This window comes from Octodon degus, unplaced genomic scaffold (genome assembly GCF_000260255.1).
Source record: "Octodon degus isolate 3935 unplaced genomic scaffold, OctDeg1.0 scaffold00147, whole genome shotgun sequence".
In the NCBI taxonomy this organism is placed as follows: domain Eukaryota; kingdom Metazoa; phylum Chordata; class Mammalia; order Rodentia; family Octodontidae; genus Octodon; species Octodon degus.
In genome coordinates this window covers 7,092,783-7,107,825 of record NW_004524723.1, presented here as the reverse complement: position 1 = coordinate 7,107,825, position 15,043 = coordinate 7,092,783, and the positions used below count along the sequence as shown (strand labels likewise).

Below are 15,043 nucleotides of genomic sequence, written 5' to 3'. Positions count from 1 at the left end.
GTACTCTGCTCCATGCTCTTCTTGCCTTCATGGTTTGTGAAGAGAAGTCAGCCATAATTCTGATGGGTTTTCCTTTGAATGTGATCTGCTTCTTTCCTCTAGCAGCTTTCAGTATGATATTCTTGAAGATGGTGGTGCAGGTAGTGAAAAGGTAAGAAAGGATCTCTTAAAAACAACTAGGATGCAGGAAAAAATAATTCATCACCAGCATCTTTAATCTGAAACTCTATCTTCACTTTCACTCAAATGGTTTTTCAGCCTTGTAATTGAGATTTTAAGGTCCTCTACATCTTTTTGACTCTGCTTCATGCGATCTATTTCTTTTCTGTGTTGCTCATTGAAGGAATCCATAATTTTTTTAATTTCCTGTATTTTTTTTATCAATGTCTGCTTTAGAAGCAGTTATTAATTCTTTTACTGCAGAGTTTTTAACAGATTGCGTTTCTTCTTTATGTTTCTGCATTTCATTTTTTTTTTTTTTATTCCCCCCCTGCATTTGATTCTTTAGTTCAGGTGGTATGGGTTTAGAATTTTCTTTTTTCATTTCAGACAATAGTTCTGCCTTGAGTTCCTTTAAACCTTTCTGTAGTTGCTTATTTACTTCTGATGCTATTAATTCATGTATTTCATCTAAGCTACTGCCCACTGCATTTGTTGTGGTTGGGCTTTGTGTTTCCTCCATATGTTTCTGTATTTGATTCTTAAGTTTAGCTGCTATAAATTCAGAGTTTTCTTTTTTTTTAATTCCAGAAATTGATTCTGCTCTGAATTCATCTATATCTTTCTGCTCTTGTTTATTTACTTCTGATGCTATTTGTTTATTTATTTCAGCTGAGCTAGCGTCCTCTGCACTTTTTATGGGTGGGCTTGAGACCTGAGATTGCATTTTGCTCCTTGTCTTTATCATTTCGTTTAACACTGACCTGTGGCCTTTGGTGTAGAGCTTTGGTGCAATTATGTTATCACTTAATGAAATTCAGATACTGATATACCAAGCTCTGTTTATGCAGTTGTGCCTTGCTTGGGTTAGGCTACTGTGCTCAGTTCCTTGCTGTTGTTGCCCTTGGAGGCGGGCTTGCTTTGCACCTCTGGTAAGATGATATGTTCCTGGATTAGCTGTGTGGATTTGACCCTAGTCTTTCACTGCAGGGACTTTAGCTGCAGGGTTTTACCTCAAGCCTGTATGCTAGATCTGGGCTGGGTCTGAAGGGGTAGGAGAAGCAGGGGTGAGAGAGCCCAGAAGCTCTCCCACACACTCACCAGTGTTATGTTTTTGTGGGTCTACAGGACTCCCAAGAGCGCGGCAGCAGTTCTTACTCAGAGATGGCAAGCTGTGCTGGGTCTGGTCAGGCGGGGGTGGTCTGTAGTGGCCTGGAGAATGCAGGGAAGTGACTCTCACGCGGTGGGCCTGGGCCTGGAGCTGCGGGCTGGTGCAGGACAGAGCAGAAGCTCTCCCCCACACTCGCATGGTGTGGTGGGCCTGGGTCTGGAGCGGCGGGCTGGCACAGGACAGAGCAGAAGCTCTCTTCCACACTCGCCGGGCCTGGGTTCGGTTGGATATGGAGGGTCCATCGCGTGGCAGAAGTTCTCACTCAGGGCGGGCTGCACCGGGTCTAGCCGGGCGGGGGAAGTCTGGAGAATGTGGGGAAGTGACTCTCTTAGGCGGCAAGCCATGGTCTGGAGCTGCGGGCTGGCGCAGGACAGAGCAGAAGCTCTCCCCCACACTCGCAGGGCCTGGGGTTGTGGGATATGGAGGGCCCAAGGCTCGGTGGAAGTTCTCGAGAGTTCTTTTTTTTATTTCAGAAGGAGTTGTGCTCTTATTTCCTTTATATCTTACTGCTGTTGCCTATTTACTGTCGACACTATTAATTCATGCATTTGAGCCGAGCTAGTGTCCTCCGCACTTGTTCTGGGTGGGCATTGGGTTTCCTCCCTATGTTTCTGCATTTGATTCTTTACTGCAGATGTTATTAATTCAGGGATTTCTTTTTTTATTTCCAATCTGAGTTCCTCTATACCTTTCTGCAGCTGTTTCTTTATTTCAGAAGCCATTGATTCATTACTTTCAGCTGTGCGATTCCCAATTTGTTCTGTGTTAGTGTCCTCTGCACTTTTTACGGGTGGTGTTGGGTTCTGAGGTTGCATTTTGTTCCTTCTCGTCATTTTGTGTAGCACTGTCTTCTGACCTTTGTTGTTGATCTTTGTTGTAGTTATAACCTTAGTATGTACTGAAGTTCAGGTGCAGCTCTACAAAGTCTGGATTTATCCAGCTGTGCCTGGCTTGGTTCTGGCTGATGTGCTCATCTCCTTCCTGCTGCTGCCCTTGAGGGTGAACCTGTTGTGCCCCTGTAGCAAGATGTTCTGCTCTTGGACTAGCTGGGTGGTTCTATCCTCTACCCTCTCTGTCGGGATTGCAGCTGCAGGGTTACACCCCAGGCCTGTATGCCAGGCCTGAGCTGAGCCTGGAGGGGACAAGGTGGAGTGGGGGGAGAGGCAGCTCTCCCACCACTCACTGGGTCTGGGCTAGGACTGGGTCTGGGTGTTCCCGGAACTTGGCAGAAATTCCTACTCAGCGGGCGGGCTGGGGGAGGTGCTGTGGAGTGGTAGGGGGCATCCCAAGGGGGTGGAAGATGGTCTCACCCACGTTGCGCCTGGGCCGGGACCTGGAGTTGGTCCCACCAGTGCAGGGTAGCTGGAAGCTCTCCCGCACACTCACTGGACCTGGTCTAGGACTGGGTCTGGGGTTTCCGGGAACGCAGCAGAAATTCCTACCTGGCGGGCGCGGTGGGGGAGGTGCTGCAGAGTGGTGGGGGGGCATCCCACGGGGGTGGGAGAGGGTCTCACCCATGCTGTGCCTGGGCTGGGACCCGGAGTTGGTCCTGCTGGCCTTTATTAAATATTAAGGCAAATTTAAAGTATAAATCAAGATGGACAAAAATATAAACTTTACCAATAATAAAGTACTGTATATCAAGATCTATGGATACAGTCATTATAAAACAGTTTATTGATTCATGTTAGACACACATGAATCAGGTGTCTAACATGAATCAATAAATTGTTTATGTCTGTTCATTACCAAGTGTGCATTTTTTGCATTTTGTCTACATTCTAAGTGGCCATTTGTCAATAAGACTGAAATTCATGTAGGCATTTACCTTTTCTCCAAAGGTACATGCTAGGATATTTACAAATAATAATGATTTATATTATTGCTTAAGTATTAATGTCAATAATATTGTATATATTATTATTTTATAATCAAATACATCTGTCGTGTGGGAACAGGTGTACTATATGCAGCTGATGATTTTTTTTAAGCTAATGGTCTTAATTGGTGTTTATAGTACACGCATCCTGAAAAATCATGCTAGGGCTTATTTTCCATTTAGGTCTTATTTTGGAGGAAATACGGTAGTCCTGGGCTTTATTCAAGTGAATAAGGGTTTCTTTGGCCATACATAAGCACTTCAGTTTTTCTAAAAGGGATCCCCAGGGGACTGGCTTTATAGTCTTGGCACACTGATAGGTCTAAGATAATCTAGCAGCCCAGAAGAAAATAGAGGCAGAAAGTAGGGATGGTAAGTACCATTGATTACTACTCACATCATTTACTACCCATTCCTCACTCAGCATAGATAAAAGCCAAGGAATGAAGGAAGGAAGGAAGGAAAGGATGGATAAAATAAAAATCTTAGCTCTCAACTTGGTCCTCCTGATGGAAGGAGTTGATTTGTGTATTCAAATTCTCTGGATGTATGTAAAGATCTAGTACTTTTGCAACCAGTTTGAATCTCTGATGGTTCTGGTACAATCTGGCTGCCTAGGAAGAGGATGAACAAATGTTGTTTGGAGTGGTAGATGCCATAATAACCTCTGAAAGGATTTAAAACATTCAGAAGTTACATAAAAGAAATGAAATCAAAGTATTGCAGTTAAGAAGTATAAAGTACAAAAGAACACTGCAAGAAAAGATAGCCAAAAAATTAGTTTCTATAAGAAAGTCTAAATAAAAACATGCAAAGGTTAAAAGTGCAGATAGAAAAGATACATTATGAAAAAGAAAGTACAAGACTGCTTGCTTCTTGACACAAGAAAAGAGATGGTGGAGGCTCTCAGTCTCTGGCCAGGCTGGTTGGTGGGTGAGTTCTGCATGAAGTCATTACAAAAGATCAGGAACTCTTCATACTTCATGTAATCATCCAACACTAACATAAAAACTCAAGGAAAGTGAAGAATGTGATAAAGATGTTCTATACAACTGAACAATATAAATCTGAAACAAACCCTAATGAAACATTTACCTGACAACTAATAAAAATAACTCTCATAAATACTTATTGAGGTCAAGAAAATGTATGAACAAATGAAGGTTTAACTGAAGAAAATATGTAAAAGTAGCAAACAGAAATCACAAACTTTCAGAAAAAAGACCTGAAAAATTCATAATAGGAATCAGTATTGGACCAAATCAAATCAGGGAAAGGATGATGAAATTAAAAGGTGTCTGGAAATAGTTCAGTTAGATTCAAAAGGAAAAAAAGAATGAAAAAACTGAAGATTAAGAGACCTATGATATGCCATCAAGTAGACCAATACATGTGTTATAGAATTCTCAGAAGAGGAAATAAAGAATCAGAAAGGTTTCCAAAGAAATAATGACTGAAATAATAACCTCCCAAATGTGGAGAAGGAATTGGGTATCCATATGCAATGAGCCCAAAGAACGTCAAATAACCCAGAAGATATCTACCTTGAGGCATATTATGACTAAACTGTCAAAGATTAAAAATAATGTTGAAAACTAAAAGAATAACTTGCTACATAAAAGGATTTTCTCATAAAATTGCCATTTTTTAAAGTAAGAAAATTACAAGCCAGAAGAGAGTGGATTTGTATGTTTGAAGTGCTGAAAGAAAAAGAGGAAAAATTCTGCCAAGCAAGAATACCATAAACAGGGGCTAGGAAGACAGCTCAGCAGCATAACACCTGCCTGGAAAGTGCAAAGTTGTAAGTTCAATCCCTGGTACCAAAAAAAAGAAAAGAAAAGAAAAGAAAAGAAAAGAGAAAAAAAAAAGAATACCATAAGCAGCAAAGCTATCCTTCAAAAATATGATAAAGATTTTTTTCAGATAAATAAAAGCTGGGGAAGTTTATCTGTACTAAATCTGCCTTGTAAGAAATGGTAAATTGTTTTCCAAATTGAAACAAAAGGATGTTAAATGCCAATAATAGCAGCAGTCTGAAACATTTGTAAACGTAAATATATACACATATCCAAAATATTGTGCTTTAATATTGGTTATTCACTTAATTCTTACATAAAAGTTAAAATATATTCAAAGAGCTAAAACTGAAAATATACAATATGAATAGGAGAGATAGGAACAAAATATTATACATTATGTTGGGGAGGAGAGATTAATGTTTAGAGCTTTGGCATATTATTAAAAGCAAGTTATCAACTTAAAAAAGTCTTATATTTTATGTGTAAAACACCACATAAACATACACACAAATTATGCTTTTTAGAAGTTACACAAAAAAATTCTCAAAATATTTCAGCTTTTTAAAAAGTCATCCACAGGATGAGAGACAAAACGATTTATATGTCATTTACAAGGAATTTACTTAAAATTTAAAGACACAAAAATGAAGATAGGGGCTGGCCAGATAACTCAGTGGACTAAAGGGCCTGCTGTAAGAACCCCGTCCCTAGGGCACCCTGAAATGGCGACTGAGACTGGGCATGGTGGCTCACAGCTGTAATCGAAGCACTTGGGGAACTGAGAACAAGTGCATCACTACAAGTTTGATCTGTGTAGTGAGACCCTGTATAAAAATACATTTAAAAAGAAAAAAAAATGAAGATAGGAAAAGATATGCAAAAGGAGGGATAGCTGTAGTTGTTTTAGATACCATAAACTTTAAGTTAAAAATTATCACAAGGGACAAAAAAGAACATTATATAATAGCAAAGCCCACTTTTGGAAAAACAATCATAAATACCAGTAAAATCTGGCATTGTGAGTAACTTATTTTGTGAGTGACCCACAGACAATATATTTCTAAAAAACTTGAACTTGATAAACAAGCAGTCTTGCAATATGAGTAATATGTGTTACAGAATGTCACATGATCATAATTGAGCCAATGGGTCTTTTTAATTACTTGCTGTTTGGTGGTCCCTTTCTATTGTTGTTCTTAAAGCTGTGGTTGTTTGTCTCTTTCTAGAATATCTGTCAATACTCTTTGTAGAGTTGGTTTTGTGTTGATGAATTTCTTCAGTTCTTGTCATGGAGGAATCTTATCTTGCCATTGAATTTGATAGATAGTTTCACAGGGTACATCAATCTGGCTTGGAACTTATTTTCTTTCAGGACCTGCAATACTTCACTCCAAGTTCTTATTGATTTAATGATTTGTGTTGAGAAATCTGCCATGATTCTGTTTGGCTTTCCATTGTAAGTGATCTTTTTGTTCTATCTAACAGCCTTTAATCTATTCTTTCACTGAATTTCTGGAACGTTGACTATTATGTGTCTAGGTGTTGATTTATTTTGATTTTGGATTTTTGGAATTTTATATGCCTCACTTAACTGAATGTCAGATTCTTTTTTTCATGTTTGAAAAATTTTCTGCTAGTACTTCTGCAAATAGTCTTTTTATGTCTTTTCTGTTGTCTCCTGCTGTTTCATTGACATCTATTATTCTTACATTGTTTTTCTTTGTGTTATCTTGTAGCTACTGAATTGTTATTTCCTTGTTAGTTTTAAGAGATCTTTACTTTCACATTTGTTAGCAGCACTGCTGTCCTCAAGGTCTGAAAGTCTATCTTCAGTTTCTTTCAAGCAGTTTTGCCAACTCTCACTGAAATTTGTAATTTCCTGGATGTCTGTTTGAATCTGTTTCATGTATTCTATCTCTTTCCTGTATTGTTCAGTGTTTCCATATTTTTCTATTTTACTCTAGTTTTATCTATGTCTTCTTTAGCTGTGCTGAGCAATTTTTTCATGATTGTTGTCATTTCTTTTTTTGACCTGAGAGATTAGTGCTGATCTTATTTCTTCTATACCATGATGGACTTGTTTCTCTACTTTAGTTGATATCATTTCAGAAATTTCAGGTATGTGACTTCCAAGTTCTTTTATGTCCTTGTCTCCTGGATTTGTTCTGGGTGGGCTGGAGGATTGAGATTGTCTTTTGTTCCTGCGTTTTGGCATTTCAGAAGCTCCTGATAATCACCTAGACTTAGTGGTGGTGAGACCGTAGTGCGCCATAGTACAGGAAGGTTCCTACCACAGTGGGGAGCATGGTCGGACTCACCAAGGCTCACACTACTAGTAGTGGTGACTGCTGATGCTGAACAAAGCTTCTATGCAGGTGGGTATGGGTCAGATTCACCAGGATCCCAAAGGCCATCCAGAGTCCTTCTAAATTCTTAAAAGATTAGACCAGTACCAGCTTAAGTTCCACACCTGTAGGCTGAGCCAATGGTTTATCTCTTTTTTTTTTTTTCTCACTGTGGGATCATGTTTGATTGCCTGTAGACAGCAAGAGGTTATAGCAGAGATTGTCTCTGCAGTGGTTGAGGAGAAAAAGTGAATGGATCCTCTGTTCAAATGAGATTAAGATTTTTAAAATGTAGGAAACTCCAAAGTTTATAGAAAAACACCACCTGAATAAGGCTTTGTCAACTAAGTGATAAAATCTGTTTGATGATAATTAATACTCTATCACATTTTTGCAAAATCCTCTAAAGGAGGTAAAAGCAAGGGTCATTGGATCAATTCTTTGTTAAAGCTGCAGAAAAAGAAAAAAATTCTATTAACAGTGATTCCCTTAGTGATAGTGAAATTTGCCCCCCACAATAACCTTTCTCTCTGGAGTTTCTTTACACCTGGCATGAAAGTTTTCTAAAGCAAGTGCAAATTCATTTGTTTATTGTTCTTAATGCTTTATATTGCCTTTATTACCTTATTACTGTATTATAGTACAGTATTATAATCATTTTTGTATGAATAATTTTCATCTGTGGAATGAATCACCTGAGTTTCCATTATTTCTTAATGGGGAAATTCACTTTGACATGCAAGTACTTTGGATACAATCATTTTTCCAGAACAAATTATGTTTGCAAATCAGGGCTTTACTGAATATGAGCAACCAACATGAAAATACCTAATTTAAAAAAATCAAATATTAACAATTAAAAGAAAAAGGAGATGTAGTAGGAATATATAATATTAGTAATAGGAATATAATAGCAGTAGGAACTTTCTTTTTTTTTTCTTTTTGCACATCATTTTGTTTTATTGGTCATAGAGCCAGAATTCATTATATAAATCTTCCAAAATAATGAGATATTACAAGAATAGTTTATAAGTCAGCTCTGATTGCACAAAACTTGACACAAGAAACCATTTTTACAAATACATACACTTTTTTATAAGAATACTTTAATAAAGAAAATAAGTCTCTATGTCTTGCAGCAAATTTTATGCAGTTTCTTTTTCCCATTCAACTATCATTTTGGGTTTTCTATTACAGCATGTCTGTCATAACCAACAAACCCACCTGAAGCTTCTCACTTTCAAATACTATTGAGATTCACACTGTTAAGAGAGTTTAGGATTCCCTTCCTACTCTCCCCTGAAAGAATTGATGGATTAAAAAAAAAATTTACAGGTTCAGGTTAAAAGAGGTAATTAAACAACATTCCTTCAGAGTAGAACTTGATCAGGGCTGGGACTGCAGCGCAGCAGCAGCAGCGCACTCGCTGGTGCATGTGAGGCCCATGGTTTGATATCCAGCACCAGAGAAACCGAACTAGGAGTAACTTCAGCACTGTGCATGCTGGAAGATCATTTCCCACTGGGGCTCGAGCAGCTCAACGACTTGGACCTTCCTTACCAAGTCCTCACATGACTAATCATCCCTAAACTACAAAAAGGAAACCCTGGGAACAAGATACACACACAGATATTAAGAAAGTAAAAACTGTGTGTTAGGGAGAGAGAATGCTTTTCAATTCAAAATCTTTTCCAGGCTGAAGGTCAGAGAAAAGAAGTAAAGTATGAGGATGCGGCAGCAGTTACATAAAATACTGAAAACTGCAAGATGAATGACTTTGGCCAATGGCGTATCGTTTCCAACATGCCAGGGGATACAGAATGTAGCCAGCTAAACTCAGTATTGGACAATCTTATGCTGTGGCCTTGACACTCGCCCTGAGCAGGTGATCACCTACAACACAGGAGATCCGCAGGACACTGGCCTGCTCGCAGGAAGGCAGGTCAGGGGACACTGCTGGCTTTCACTCCATACCTTCCCACCCTGTGACTGAAAAGTGTGTCTGGCTGGCAAAGCTTTCTGTCCCACCTTCCCTGTAGCACGAATCAAAATTAAGAAACGAGCAGAGCACTACAGTTCAGTTCCTGAGTTCTCGGCTCTCCTTCTCCAACATCCTCACAAGGATTATTTCATTAAGACTTTGTCCAATAAGAGTTACAACAGCACTTAGGGACCACAAGATATCCTGCCCTTTTCTCTTCTATTTGTGTTGATTTTTCTTTCTCACCCCAGTGTAACAAGTTGTTACAGATTTCTACAACAACATTGTGGTGGTTGCGGTGGTAGGTGGGAGTGAGGTACTTCGGGTTACCAAAAGCTTTCCCTCACATTAGTGCAGGTCAGGGTGCAGCTAACTGGGTGGCCACATCAGCTCTACTGGAGTGACTTTGCAAATTCAGCATAATCAATGTATCCATCATTGTTCTTGTCATATCACAAAACACCATCATTTATGCTAATCAGCTCCTCTTCACTCATGAATGGCACTTGCTCACTTCCTTCCTCTTTATGCACACGAGTGATGGCAGTGGAGAGCTCCAGGCCATCAAGCAGGTTATTGCCATTGTAGTCATGCATTTTGAAATAATGGAGCTGCAATTCTTGTGGGGACATCGTGGCTTCTGGTTTGTTAATGACACCTTCCAGATGCTCCATGATATGCTCTGGGTCATGCACCCTGTGCTTGTCTAGGCCCACTCTGCCAGGGTAGACAGCGTTGGCCCCAGGCTCATGGGCTCTGGCACATGAAGCGCCAAAGGCCCAGAGCAGGCTGTACAGGAAGGGGCTTTTGAGCAGCCACACGGATCTCATGGTCACCAGTGCCCTCACTGTCCCTGCCGCAGATGCGAAGCCTGCCCGCACGAGCCTCCAGAACTTTCAATACTCCTCTTTTAATAGTGGGCAGATTAATCAAACAGAAAATCAAAAGATTTCCAAGAAGTAAAGTAACACTACAAACCAAATGGATTTAACAGATACATATCAAAATTGTCACCCAGCTGCATCAGAATATACATTTTTCTCAAGCATACATGGAACACTGTCCATTACACATAACAAATCTTCACACATATATGAATATTAAAATCATAGTCTGTCTGATCACTAAGAAATAAAACTAGAAATAAATAGCAAATGAAAACTTTATTTTTTTTGCATTTAGTACAGGGTCTGCAGGGTTTATAGGGTCTCACTACACAGATTGAACTCATAGTGATCCTCCTGTTTTCAGCTTCCCAAGTGCTGGGATTACAGGCATGCATCACCACGCCCAGTCTTCAAATGGAAACTTTAAAATTCATAAATATTTGGAAATTTAAAAATTTCTTGAATATTTGCTGATTAGGAAATAAAAATAACTGTGACATAAACAGAATATACCATATCAAAATGATGGGATACAATAAAATAAGTATTAAAAGGAAAGTCCTAGGAATACTAGTCTGCATTAATACTATAGAATATCTTAAACAACCTAACTTTACTTTCAAGGAATTAAAAAAAGGGAAGCAAACTTATAGAACAATATAACACAATAAAAAGCTCAGAAATAAATCCACATATAAAGTCAACTGACCTTTCAGAAAGGTGCCAAAAATATACAATAATGTAACAATACTCTGATGAACAGATGGGTTGGAAAAATTAGCATCAACATATAAAACACTGTAATTTCCTTTATGTCTTATACTCAGAAATCAACTCAAGGAGCTGGGGAGATAGCTTGGTGGTCTAAGTGCCTGGCTAGCAAGCACAAGCATCCTGGTTTGATCTCTAGTACCTCATGCTGTCCTGGCCCCTGAAACCCCAGAAATGCCAAGCTGGCCACAGAAACCACTTGTGGTAGTGCACACCTGTAATCCCAGTGCTGGGGAGGCTGGGATTACTATTAGTAATCCCAGGAGGATCACTGTGAGTCTAAGATGCATAGCAAGACCCTGTACCAAATAAATAAAAATTTAAAACAGATTTTAAAAAATTAACTCAAATGGATTGAGTACTTAAAATATGACCTTAAGTTATAAAACTGTTAGGAGAAAACATAGGGGAAAAGTTTGATGATATTGATCTTGGGAATGACTTAATATTATTCCATAAGCATTGGAGACATAATCAAGTAGAACTATAGCCAACTAAAAAGCCTCTTTAATGTAAAGAAAGAACAGAGGGAAAAGGCAATGTACAGAATAGGTAAAACATTTTGCTTGCCATGTATCTGATAAAGGATAATAACAGAGTACATAAAAATCTCCTACAATTCAATAAGAAGAAAATCTATCCTAATCTAAAACTGTGCCTAGGACTTGATTAGATATTTCTCTAAGAATGATATACTGATGTTAAACAGGCATATGAAAAATGCTTAATATCACTAATCATTAGATACTTTCTAGAGGTGATGCAATGTCATGGATCAAGATGCTCTACAGACACAGACTCAAAGGAGGTTAATAATCACATTACCTAAGACAGAGAAAAATCTTCAAACAATATAGGAAAGAAAACAAGTGAAGAGAAGATATATTAACATAAAAATAGAAAATAAGCAAGATAATGTCAGCGGTGTTAAGGAAGAAAGCAGGGCCGGCCAGATAGCTCAGCAGATAAAACACCTGCTTAGTCTTAGATGCATACTGAGATGACTACTGAGACTGGGTGTGGTGGTGGGTGCCTTTAATCCCACTGCTTGAGAGGCTGAAAATGGGAGGATCACTGTGAGTCCAATCTGTACTAAATACATTTTACAAAGGAAGCAATTGCTTGAACAGAATTCTGTATTTACAACAAAAATATCTTTGAAAACATGTCATCAAATTAAAATGTTTTCCACAAAGAAAATTTTCAAAAACTCATTAACAGGAAATCTTCACTAAGGAAAAATCAAAGACCGTAAGAAAATAAAATTCATCCATTGTACTGTATATGAGCAGAGATGAAGGAATAAAAAAGGTCTACAAATGTGTATTATACCAAGGGAATATTTTAGAGTACATGAAATGGCTTCTAAGAATGAAATATTTTGAAGATTAAAGTACTAGAGAAAATAAACAAAAAGATAAAGTCCCCTTAATTTCATTTCTAAGGTCTTTGAAATGATTAATTGTATGTGTCAAATTGTCTAGGTTAAGTAATATCCATATAAATGATAGAACATTTCTGGGCTGAGGATATAGCTAAATGGCAGAATGCTTGCTTAACTTATGCAACAATCCCTAGAATTAATCTCCAGCAATGGAAAAAGAAAAATAGAAAAGCATTGTTTTCTGAGTGTTAAATGTGTTTCAACAGACCTAGGGACTGGGGTTCAATCCCCGACATGCCATGCTGGCTGTGTCCTCAGGGTGCGCTGAGATAGTGATTGAGACTAGGCATGGTGACATGTGCCTGTAATCCCAGTTCTTGGGAGGCTGAAAACAGGAAGAGCACTATGAGTCTGATATGTGTAGTGAGACCCTTTAGACCCAGTACTAAATACATAAAGTGTTTCAAAAAGAGATCAGCATATAGACTGAATGAAGAATATCTGCCTTCAGTGTAAGAGGGTGGCACCCAATCTATTGAAGGCTCAAGGAAAAAAATCAAGAAAAAGTAAATATACTCTCATCTAAAGTTGAGATATCTGTCTTTCTCTGCTTTGAAGGTCAGTGCTCCATTGTTAAGACACCTAGAGACCAATGTCCTTCAGTTTCCCTGGTTCTCAGGCTTTCAGACTCAGACTGAAAAACTGTCTTCTTAGCTACCTTGCAGATAGGCTATTGTGGAACTTCTTGGCCTCCATAATTTTATTTTTGGGCCCTGTAATTATGTGGGCCAGTTTCCATGATAAACTGCACAGTTTCCAGAAAATAGCAAAAGTACTAATTTATGGTGTACTTTGACATGTCATAAAAAAATTTCCATCTTTGTAGATAGCACTAACCAAATAATGATCAATACACATATATTAGATAAATGTGTAGAAAACAGATAAACTATTAATCAACTTTTGCTTTCTTCTTCTCTTCTAAAGGAAAAGATAAAAGGGGAAAATTCAGTAAGAAAAATAATAATTTGAAATTGGTATATGCCTAATTGTATATCTTTAATGTATAGGCAGTGCTTTCTATGCGTTCATATCTGAACCACCTTTTCACTTTGCCTGATTCATTGGTATATGAATGTGTTTGTAGGTTGATAGAGTTGCAAAAAACTGAGCAAACTTAACAAAAGAAGAAAAAATCTACTTCAGTCTACAATTCTACTTAAAGATTTTAACACAACTTTCCCAATCACTGAGAAGAGCAAATTAGAATAAAGATAGTTTCAATCACATGATTAACTTACTTTAATTGACATGTTATAGTGCATGACACTCAACAGTTACAGTATATTCAGTACGTTCATGTGCATGTAGAATATTTACCAAAGGTGTATATTTGCTGAATAATATGTGTTTCAATAACTTTCACAAGGTTAAAATACATATTGTATTTTCCAACCACAGGAACATTAATAGTATAAGGAAAAAAAGACCCAAATGGTTGGTGATAAAGCATTATACTTCTGAATAGCTTATGTCAAAGAAATCTGTTCAAAATTGGAATATATTTTAAACTAAATCACATTATAGATATTATTTAGAATAGCTGTGTCTAGTAGGAAATCAATAGCTTTTAATTCATTTTACTAAAAAGTTGAAACTTGATGGTCTTCATGTCCAGGTTAATAAGTTAGAAAACTAGTGAATTAAACTCAGTAAAAAAAAATGAAAAAAAAAGGTGCAATGATTAATTTTATGTACCAGTGTGACTGGGCCTTGTGGTGCCCAAATATTTGGTCAAACATCCTGGGTATATCTGTGGAGATGTTCTTGGGTGAGATTAACATTTACTTTGTAGGTAAAGAGCTTGTTCTCTATAATGTGGGTGGGTCTTATCAATCAGTTGAAGGCCTAGAGATAACAAAAAGTATGGCCCTCTCCTGTGTAAGAGAGATTCTTCATGCTCTTCTATTTCAGAACTACATCAGCTTTATTCTGCCCTGTGGACTCTAACTAAAACATAAGGCTTTCCTGGTCCTTGTACCTCCTGGACTTCAGGCCATAACTACACAATTAGTTTTACTGGTTCCCAGCCATTACATTCAGTCTGGAACACCATCGATATTCCTGGTTCTCCAGTTTGCCAATTCACACTGTAGATCTTGGAACTTGTCTTCTATGTTCATGTGAAAGAACTCACAATCTCTCATTCTCTCTTTTTTTTTTCCTGCACTTTGTTTTTTTCATTAATTTTATAGACAAACAGCAATGAGACAGTTTCAAAACCAATTAATAGGACAGTTTCAATAATTAATACATTGCATATTGTTAACTTCTTAGGGTTACTCATAGTACAAGATACACACATGATGTCCTGTCCAAATACTATTAGTACAAATCTTTCTTCTCGTTGAATTAAGAGAAAGTACTGTATATCAGTCCTATTTTGTATATACACATACAAAATGGTCCTTCCTTTGTATCCCCTTTTTTTGTTTAGTTTTGTTAGAGATGGGTATTCCATTGCCATTCAAATATTGTAGGTCCATGAATTCAACAAAATCATTCAATATAGTCCATTAGTCCATAATAGTAGTAGGTTATCCATAGGACTGGCAATGTCAGAAATCGTTGACTTGAGCCTTTCACAGCTCAGCATATTAATACAGC

At 37.8% G+C, this 15,043-nt stretch overlaps 1 protein-coding gene and 1 pseudogene across 1 annotated transcript in view; one reads left to right on the top strand and one right to left on the bottom strand.

Annotated features, from left to right (window-relative positions):
- Nucleotides 1-15,043, top strand: part of Stxbp5l (syntaxin binding protein 5 like) — a gene marked incomplete at its 5' end in the record, with an annotated part of 350,429 nt that overhangs the window by 66,181 nt on the left and 269,205 nt on the right. The gene's annotated exons all lie outside the window — the stretch shown is intronic.
- Nucleotides 9,787-10,164, bottom strand: LOC101576568 (annotated as a pseudogene).